Genomic DNA, 10,973 nt, shown 5'->3' with positions numbered 1-10,973 from the left:
GGCCAGTATCCAAAGAAGGAGCCTCCACCTCAAAGTGGCCAGTATCCAAAGAAGCAGCCTCCACCTCAAAGTGGCCAGTATCCAAAGAAGGAGCCTCCACCTCAAAGTGGCCAGTATCCAAAGAAGCAGCCTCCACCTCAAAGTGGCCAGTATCCAAAGAAGGAGCCTCCACCTCCATGCAGAAGAGCAGTTTCGACCTACACCATTGGATCAGCTGCTTTTTTTTCATAGATGACGTGGAAATCACATCTAAAGGTACTGTGTGTAAAGGAAACATAAGAAAATACAGACAGTATTTAACACTGATATGCTGATTACGTTTTGCACTGTGAATGTGACATGCTGTAGAGTTGTGAGAGTGTTAAAATATAAACCCACTATAAATGATAAATAATATAATGTATAAACCTGAAGCCTCTTACCCACCTAGGTCGTACAGTCTGGTCCATAGACCTCTCAAAGGGAAAGGTCTCCCTCCTCCTAGAGGCGTTGAAACTCCAACCAGAGAAGAAACCAGTAAAGCTGAAAAGCTGGTCAGATGAAGAGAGTGAAGTGAGGATCTTCCTTCAGTGTCTACCCTACATCTCACAACTCAGGTTAATGTGTTTCCTTTAATTTAATATTTGTCAATATATAAAAGCCATCCATCTTTTCTTGAGATAATGAGGTACAGTATGATTATCCACTCAAATTAATTGACTGATTAATTGCACTTGCACTGAATTTTGAAGAGACAAATGTAATTTTATATTCTAAATGCACAGAGTCTGTCTGTCTGTCTGTCTGTCTGTCTGTCTGTCTGTCTGTCTGTCTGTCTGTCTGTCTGTCTGTCTGTCTGTCTTTCCTTCCCCTGCATATCTTGAGAACCGTCTGACAAATCGATTTCATTCTGTATTTCTTCTCCAGATGCAGTAAATCCCTCCTTCTCCAGCTCCTATCTCTGGTCTCTGAAGTTTGCAGTGAAAAGATCACAGTGACGCGAGCAGGTTCCCTGGCTGGAGCCCTGGGTGGAGAGCTGGACCTCAGTGAGACCAGACTAGATCAGAAGGCCTTTAGAGGTTTGGCCCTGGTTCTGGAACACTCTGAGGGACTGACAGAACTGGACCTCAGTCACTGTCAACTCACTGACCAGCTACTAGAGACTCTGATCCCCCACCTGCACAAAGCACAAGTCCTGGGGTGAGTAGTCTTATGGAATTGTGTGTGTGTGTGTGTGTGTGTGTGTGTGTGTGTGTGTGTGTGTGTGTGTGTGTGTGTGTGTGTGTGTGTGTGTGTGTGTGTGTGTGTGTGTGTGTGTGTGTGTGTCATGAGGTACTGATCTATTCCTTTGTCCTTTCTCTTCCTTTTGTTGTTGTAGTCTGAGTCACAATAATCTCACTGATGCTCTAACAGACAGATTAGTCCAGCTGCTCTCCATCAATACCTCCATCCAAACTGTACGGTGAGTAGAACTTGTGTTTGAATATGTTCATTGCTAATAGAATAAGTTATTGTTCTCAGTTGTGTAGATCACTCATCAACATGGTTTACAACACACATCATACCTGTTGAATTAAAATGTTTCATCCTTTGATGTTTTTCCAGACTCTGCAACAACTGCTTCAAGGACACAACCCCCTTCCTGAGAGACAAGCGCTTTGAAATGGTACCCATTATACTTTTCCTCATTGTTCATGCTTCATATTTATTGCAAGCAAGTACAATGAGGTCCAAGCAGAAATCACCCAATGTTCACATAAATTAATGTATTACTTTTTAATACCTTTTAATACCACATTGAACACAATCTAATACCAATTTCACGATAATATCTGCCAAAGAATGACAGAATATCAATAGGGACAATAATGCTTACAATTATTTATTAAGTACATGAATTTGACATTTATGTCCCAGCTAATTTATTAGTTTGACAACATTTAACATGGATTAAAGTTCTCGGTGATTTCAGTCATTATTATAAGATGAAAAAGTATTAGAATGGATCAAACTAGCAATAGGAGAACTAGCAACAGTGAGAACATACACTAGAATTAGTGTTTAGAATTATAATATACCTAAACCGTATAATTTAACATAATACTGTGCTAATTGTTTAGGAAACAGAGCTCTAGTGTGGGAAGCTCCTTTTACGCTTTTACACGGTTTCACTAATAACAGATTCCTCACATCCTTGCCCCTTAGATGATATGCAAGGACATCTGTGTCTCTGCCGCGTCCCTGCCAAGTCAAAGGGGGAGGGGCAAGACAAACCAGAGTACATTTGTGTCTAATTCACAGAATTGGAAGGAAATGTAGTTTTCAGGCATTGCAACACACTTTTAATTGAGAATTGATGCCAAAAATCTAGCCACAAAGGTTTTCACATTTGTGGCTAAGTGAAAGTGCTTTTGTCTCTGTGTTACATAGACTCAGAGGGCTCTCAATATGCAATTCAATATTGTGGTAGATCAGACAATGTGAGCATGGTTCTAGTTTCTTCTTCTTCTTTTATCAAATAGAGCCCCACAAACGTAGCCTACATGCCAGTATGTTCATCTACTGGCAGAGCGGTACTGAAGCAATAAATAAATGTTAGAACATCAGCAACAACAACATCAGTTAGAGAGTCAGGAATCACACGGTTAGTCAGTCGAGTCGGCAGGGAGTGACTTTTTTAAGAGCGGGTGCTGTAGAACAGCCTTATTTGGTTCATATTTATTTATGTTTATTTAATATCCATGATTTGATTAGATTTTCTCTGTTCTCTTTTTTTAGAATCTGATGAAGAAGAAGATGGAAACTGATTTTGATCATCATGATGATGAAGAAGAGACATCCACAGAGACATCCACAATTACACCTGACATCATTGTTGTAGAAAACACGGAAAGCTACAGGTTCCAGTCCACCCAAGCAGGACTGTTCCAATGCAGCGTGACCGGCCTGGTGTTTAAGATGGAGACAGAGACAGATGTAACTTACAGGACAGTCCCTTGGAACCGAAGACTTCCACCCCAGCTTGTCAAGAGGCCTGCAGGACCACTGTTTGACATCAAATGTCCTCAGGGGTCTGTGTGTCAGTTACACCTTCCACACTGTGAGATGGGTGGAGGCAAGTTCTTGTATGTTGTCCATGTGATGGATGATGATGTCATTGAGTTTATCAGGCCCGACTTGATCACAGAATCTCATGTCATCATAAATATAACTGGATTTTCGCCATATGGTCTCATTTGTACAGGTGTACAAATGTTCGCCTCTTTTTTCAACAGTCCAGCTGCCAATCCTATCCCTGTAGATCCTATCCATGTAGATCCTATCCCTGCAGATCTTATCCGTGCAGATCCTATCCATGGAGATCCTATCCGTGCAGATCCTATCCATGTAGATCCTATCCCTGCAGATCCTATCCGTGCATTGTCGTTGCTGTTTTATACACCACCAACGGATGGTAATCCACGTTCAATCCTGAAAGTATTGCTGCTACCGGGGAAAGTTGTGGTGCGTGAAGTGCTGAAGGAAAGGAGAAGCATAGATGAGAAGAGATTTACATTGAAGTCCCTCCCTGCAAACTAATCCCAGATCAAGAGTACACCCTCTCAACAATAAATAAAAGAAAAAGAAAGAAAAAAAGAACTTCCCCTTCCATCATAATTCAACCAAAGCAGGCAACATTTGAAGTTGATGAATCATCTTATACCAATTACATGCCAACATTTGACGTGATCTTAAAGGAAAGGTTTGAGGACATTAAGCTGCTTTTAAAAGACAGTAACACCATGGGAACGCCATATATCCCTTTCATCTCAAACTTTAAGAAGGCAACAAGATCAACGCACACTGAGCAGTCCAGCTGAAGACATACTGTTTTCTGTGCAGAGCAGCTTCATCGAAAGCATTTCGGTTCCCAGTCTCAATTGTGTCGTGGACAAACTCTTTGAGAAGAGGGTGTTAACTGACTCTGAGCAGGAAGAGGCCAATAAGAAGCCAGGGAGGGAGGAGAAGGCACGATTTGTCATCAATACAGTGAGGAAAAAAGGACCTGCTGCAAGTACACTCATGATATCGATTCTCTGTGAAAATGACCCATACCTCTCTGAACATCTTGGGTTGAGGTAAAACTACCGATGTAGTTCCGCTCTTTCCATATGGGTTACATCTGTACGGTCTCTGAGTTAAAATTAGATGAATGAACACGGGGGATTGTAGAAAGAAAGCTGGATCTACTGTATATCCACCACCAAGTGACTTGTTGACAGGCAGCCCTCACTGGACTACAGGCTACGATCACAGGCCTACTGACATGTCTCAGTACCCAGAACCCACACTGAGTTTGTTAAAAAAGGCCTTCCCTTTATTTGCCTGAAATGACCTTTAAAAACCTCTGATACCGCAGGCTTTCATGGCTTGATATTGTTTTTTTTGCACCTTATTGTCTAATATCACGCACAGTATTACCTGCTGCTATGTTGATGTACCTTATGGCTAACCTCATGCAGGCCTACATGCTGTACCGGATGGATATGCTATGTACTGTATATATGTAGATATCTTTAGTTGAATTGTCTTTTCTTCTCCACTTGCTCCCCTTGTCTCTGTACACAGAGCTTGCATTTCATGTTCTTGTCTTTCGGTGTCTTTAATATGACAGCCCACAGTCTTTGCTTGAAAAAGAGATCTTTGATCTCAAGGGTCTACCTTGTAAAATGAAGGTAAAACTAGAAAAAGTGCTCCTCGGAGCACAAGTCTCCGCCAGGTCAGGTACGTTATTGTGGCCTCCTGGTGGCGCTATAATAGGCCAATGTGAAAAGGGTGCCATTTATTCTTAGGTCGTTCACGGCAATCGGACACTGCATTCATGATTTGAGGCATTTTGTTCAAAAAAAATGTTTTGCTAAATTAGACCTGCTGGTGGCGCTATAACAGGCCAATGTGAAAAAGGGTGGAATTTCCTCCTGGGCCTAGTGGGAATGTGTTTGTGAAATTTCACGGAAAATCGCAAGCTGCGTTCATGATTTGAGGCATTTTGTTCAAAACGGACCAATCCTGCAAATTTTGGAAGCGAACCTTAGCCAATGAGGATGGAATATGGGAAATCGGACAGATCCGTGTTGATCACATATGACTATAGATATACTGTGTACCGATTTGCATGACTTCTGGATAAAATCTGTAGGAGTAATGTAAAAAAAATGGGTTTTGCACTAATCGGCCTCCAGGTGGCGCTATAACAGGCCCATGTGAAAAATTGGGGCAGAGGTTCTGAATTGGCATCCAGGGAGTGTGTGTGCACAGTTTCGCAGCGACCGGGCCAACAGAGACAGAGATTAGCTGCTAACACACGGACAGGACTGACGTACACACACGGACACACGCACGGACGGACGGAGGGTAAAACATACTCTCTCGCCATGCCTTTCGGCCTGGCGGAGACCATAAACAAATCAAATCAAAATAACAGTGGAAAACAGTGGCTGGACTGGTCCCTTTAAGGAAACAGACAAAACACATTAGTTGCCAGCCCTAGTATGTCAACATAATGCAAACACTGTATTCAAATCATTAAAAAGAACACAATGCATAAACCTACTTTGCTTTGCAGTGAATGCACACAAAAACTCCTGCAACACAATGGGGGGGACAAGGGCGGGGGACAACTCCAGCACCACAGCTGAGACAGAGGTTGTTCATGCCTTGTTTATTTTACTCTTATTTAAATAAGGCGAAACTAAATGCACAATCCCCATCATGGGGGGGGGGGGCACATTGTTAAATGGGAATAATGCAGGTCTATGATTGGAAAAGTATTACACACCTTAGCCATTGGCACAAGGGCTTTTTATTAAGCTTTATTGTACATATAAATGTCAGGACATGCAGAAAGGAAAAAAGTGTGGCGGTTTAAGATTAGCTATTCAAAATCAGAGATAGATATGCAGTGGTCTCCCATTACCTTTTGAGATGTCAAAGACCATATAGTGAAATGTCTTTGTGCTAAGGAAATCGTACGTCCTTGTGCTATTGATGGAGTCAAGTTAGTCTATTTATTTACCTTTGAGTAATAACAAAGAAACTATGGTATACATTACACATTCAACTTAAAATGAGATGCTGTGATGCACAGTCTCACATTATGTAGACAATATAACAAGCAGTTCCTTCAACAACCAGGTTCTATTGTTCTGAAGGAATTTGGAACAATCATTTAGGGTTCTATAGGGACTTGAATGGCCCATCGACCTTAATTACTCTTATAATGAATAACAAGAGGTAGGAGAGAGACTCATTCACACATGAGGACATGAATAAAGTATTTATTTTACATGTAAATGAATGGATAGCCGGAAACTACAGAGAAAAGATCACACGTGATTTATATCTCACTGTTCAAAGTCAGAGGTAGTGTGCACTGTCAGTCTCACAGCATCATTGCCTAAGTCAAAGAGACTACTCAGGCAGATAGTGATTTTGGAATGTAACAAGCATTCTGAAGAGATCATAGGCAATAATGCACAGTGAATCAGCAGTGTTATGAGAATAGAGATAGGTATATAGAAAATAAAATGTACCCAGGTCTAAACGTATGCATGTTGATATACCAAAGTATAAAACCATGTCAATCATTTAACCTGCATATGAAGCATTAAGCTAGCCAGGTTTTGTCAACATGGTGGCCGTGGGTCAAGATGGACCAAATGCCTTGGTGTAAATTGAGCCAATTAAACCTAATATTATTCACTATTCATACGTTTTATTATGTCTCTGCTACTCAAATTATGCTGTATGACCTTTCATTTGGATGAATACACTCATTTAAGAGAAGTTTTCAATGTTGTATTAACAATTGCAACTATTAAAAGGTTGTGAATTAAAAACACTTTATATAATTATAATATATAATTTAAATAACCACAAAGAAAATAAATAAGACTATTTGCAAAAGGGAAATGTGTTATTACATTATTTTTGATAAGTGAATACATTATGTGTTCAAGTTTAAACTTGAACATTTAAAATATTGTATGGCTCATTTTACCCATTGAGTTGAAATTGCCCCCTAATGTGGGGCAATTTGGCACAGGGTGTTAGATACTGATTGGTGGAGAGATGGTTCTATTGTTCTCTTTGGCCAATCATTAAAATGAGTCCATCGTTCCACCTCAGGCTCTCTAGTATAAGAAGAGTTGGTAGTTTTAAAAAATAAATTCTCAGTTATCCTCAACCATTTAGATATCTATAATAATACTATAACTTCTGCATGTGTAGGTAGCTTACTTTTGAGAACATTATTGTTGTAGCATAACATATACTTTGTAGATTTAGATTATTATTACAAAACACACTAACCGCTTCAGCCCTATATATATTTCGGCCATTTGAAAATAGCCGATCTATGCAAGCTTGTAGATCTGCTATTTTCAAAAGGTTTTCATACATTTTATACATTTGAAATGAGACATTCTGCATAATGAGTAAAAGTATTTACTTTTGTACTTTAAGTATATTTTGATACCAATACTTTTGTACTTTTACTCAAGTAAATGTTTAATTCCAGTCTTTTACTTGTAACAGAGTATACATTGCAGTATTGATACGTTTACTTAAGTAAAAACATTTAGTACTTTTTCCACCACAGGTTATGTTGACAAAGTAAAACTTGTGTAGGGAGTGTCTAGTGTTGAGAGCTGAATACAGGAAGCATACATTGTTATATTATTAATTTATTTTATTTTATGTATTTACATAGATGCATGTTGATCAACTTGTGTAGGGAGTGTCTCCTGTTGAAAGATGAATGCAGGAAGCATACATTATTTTGATGTATTTATTTTACAGGTAGCAGACAAACAAGCAGACAGACATGTAGTGACTGTGCTGTGGAAAGCTTGGTGACATGAGGTAGGGATCTAGGATACTGTACGATACAAGGACTGACAATCTGTTAAATTTATTTTCATAAATGATTCATAAATGATCTAAAACAGTGGTTCTCAACCAGTGGTCCGGGGACCACCAGTGGTCCTTGAGGGGTTTCCAGGGGGTCCCCAGCCAAATTAAGTTAGGAACCAAATTGACCCTTATGTGTCTGTAACACCCTTATGTGTCTGTTAAATGAACACTGATGATGATGATACAGTGTAGATTGGGACCCCCAAGAAATCAAAATGGTTGAGTCCCTGGCATATCTTTTCAAATGGTGGTCCCTGGGCTAATATGTGTCAATTTGGGGGTCCTTGACGCGAAAAAGGTTGAAAACCACTGATCTAAAACACTTCTGGGTCATTTTAACGTCTACTCAGGCTTTTGTGTTTCACCCCAGACCGTTTCTAAGCTCATTACAATATTTAGATATTTGATATTAATTTTACCAGACTGTATACAAACCCATGATTGTATAACTTCAACCTCCATTTGAACCATGTTAGATGAAATGAAAACACATGTCCCTGGCATTAGCCTTTTTATAACCTATGACCTCAGGTTCGTTTAGGCTAATGAGTGATTTATAGTCTATATACAGTTAGCCTGAAAGAACGAGCCCTATCGATGGTCTTGAAGGGCGGATCCAAACCCAGGCGGTTGGATTCCAGCGCCGCTTCCTATTGCTTCACCAATCTATGTCCCCGCCTTTTTTCAAATAAGGAAAATAGCCGATCTACAAGATCACAACGTGTCGATGTACATCGGCTGTTTTCACCATTTTAAAACGTTTTTTTCAAAATAATGAAAATTGTCTAATAACATTAGGCATAGGGCGCCGCACAAGATAAGAACATTAATGTGTATATGTTGTACAGTATGGACTATACGTCCTTAACCCCTCCTCCCCCTGATCCATTATAAACTTCACCCAGCACCCTGTAATGGTTTAATCCATGGACATTATAAACTTCACCCAGCACCCTGTAATGGTTTAATCTATGGACATTATAATAATAATAATATATTTCCTCGTTTGTGTAATATCATTTGTGTAGGAGTTGAAGAGCCACAAGTGTTAATCTGGATGATGTCTTTCTTTTGTTCATGTCCGGTATGTTCATGTACTTTATTTCATATAATTTTTTAAACTGTTGCAATATCTATATCTAAGTGGAACAATAACATTTGTATAATATTGTGAAATGTTCTTTAGCCCAGTTGTTGCTGGGCACAACACCTTTTGTTTGATTTTCTCTGCAGAGAGGAATAGAAGCACCATAAATATTAAACTATTTTTTAAATTCATCTCAGAGACATAAATAAACAGAGATCCGCTTCATAGAGATCCTGGACCAGCAAGCAGCACAAGAAGTCTTCACCTGTTACGCTACATGTTTGAGAATAAGGTGACAACATGGCGGACGCGTCTAAATTCCAATCAGCTCTGGAATACATCAAGAACGCCAGAATACACCTGGTGAATGAACAGAATATTTCTGTTATTTTGAAGAGTCTGTATAAGCATACATTTTGGGTTAGCTCAGACGAAGATGACTTTGATACAACTAGAACAATACTGGACTGGGTCATAAACGAAGGGGAGAAAGTCTGCTATGAGTTACTGAAGATCATTCACATAGAAACTGTCTTAGAGACACCAGTATCCAACTTCCAGGCCCACTTTGAGGCCTCCACCTCAAAGTGGCCAGTATCCAAAGAAGCAGCCTCCACCTCAAAGTGGCCAGTATCCAAAGAAGGAGCCTCCACCTCAAAGTGGCCAGTATCCAAAGAAGCAGCCTCCACCTCAAAGTGGCCAGTATCCAAAGAAGGAGCCTCCACCTCAAAGTGGCCAGTATCCAAAGAAGCAGCCTCCACCTCAAAGTGGCCAGTATCCAAAGAAGGAGCCTCCACCTCCATGCAGAAGAGCAGTTTCGACCTACACCATTGGATCAGCTGCTTTTTTTTCATAGATGACGTGGAAATCACATCTAAAGGTACTGTGTGTAAAGGAAACATAAGAAAATACAGACAGTATTTAACACTGATATGCTGATTACGTTTTGCACTGTGAATGTGACATGCTGTAGAGTTGTGAGAGTGTTAAAATATAAACCCACTATAAATGATAAATAATATAATGTATAAACCTGAAGCCTCTTACCCACCTAGGTCGTACAGTCTGGTCCATAGACCTCTCAAAGGGAAAGGTCTCCCTCCTCCTAGAGGCGTTGAAACTCCAACCAGAGAAGAAACCAGTAAAGCTGAAAAGCTGGTCAGATGAAGAGAGTGAAGTGAGGATCTTCCTTCAGTGTCTACCCTACATCTCACAACTCAGGTTAATGTGTTTCCTTTAATTTAATATTTGTCAATATATAAAAGCCATCCATCTTTTCTTGAGATAATGAGGTACAGTATGATTATCCACTCAAATTAATTGACTGATTAATTGCACTTGCACTGAATTTTGAAGAGACAAATGTAATTTTATATTCTAAATGCACAGAGTCTGTCTGTCTGTCTGTCTGTCTGTCTGTCTGTCTGTCTGTCTGTCTGTCTGTCTGTCTGTCTGTCTGTCTGTCTGTCTTTCCTTCCCCTGCATATCTTGAGAACCGTCTGACAAATCGATTTCATTCTGTATTTCTTCTCCAGATGCAGTAAATCCCTCCTTCTCCAGCTCCTATCTCTGGTCTCTGAAGTTTGCAGTGAAAAGATCACAGTGACGCGAGCAGGTTCCCTGGCTGGAGCCCTGGGTGGAGAGCTGGACCTCAGTGAGACCAGACTAGATCAGAAGGCCTTTAGAGGTTTGGCCCTGGTTCTGGAACACTCTGAGGGACTGACAGAACTGGACCTCAGTCACTGTCAACTCACTGACCAGCTACTAGAGACTCTGATCCCCCACCTGCACAAAGCACAAGTCCTGGGGTGAGTAGTCTTATGGAATTGTGTGTGTGTGTGTGTGTGTGTGTGTGTGTGTGTGTGTGTGTGTGTGTGTGTGTGTGTGTGTGTGTGTGTGTGTGTGTGTCATGAGGTACTGATCTATTCCTTTGTCCTTTCTCTTCCTTTTGTTG

Source organism: Gymnoscopelus braueri (genome assembly GCF_963280865.1).
Source record: "Gymnoscopelus braueri genome assembly, chromosome: 23".
In the NCBI taxonomy this organism is placed as follows: Eukaryota; Metazoa; Chordata; class Actinopteri; order Myctophiformes; family Myctophidae; genus Gymnoscopelus; species Gymnoscopelus braueri.
This window is presented reverse-complemented; position numbering follows the sequence as displayed.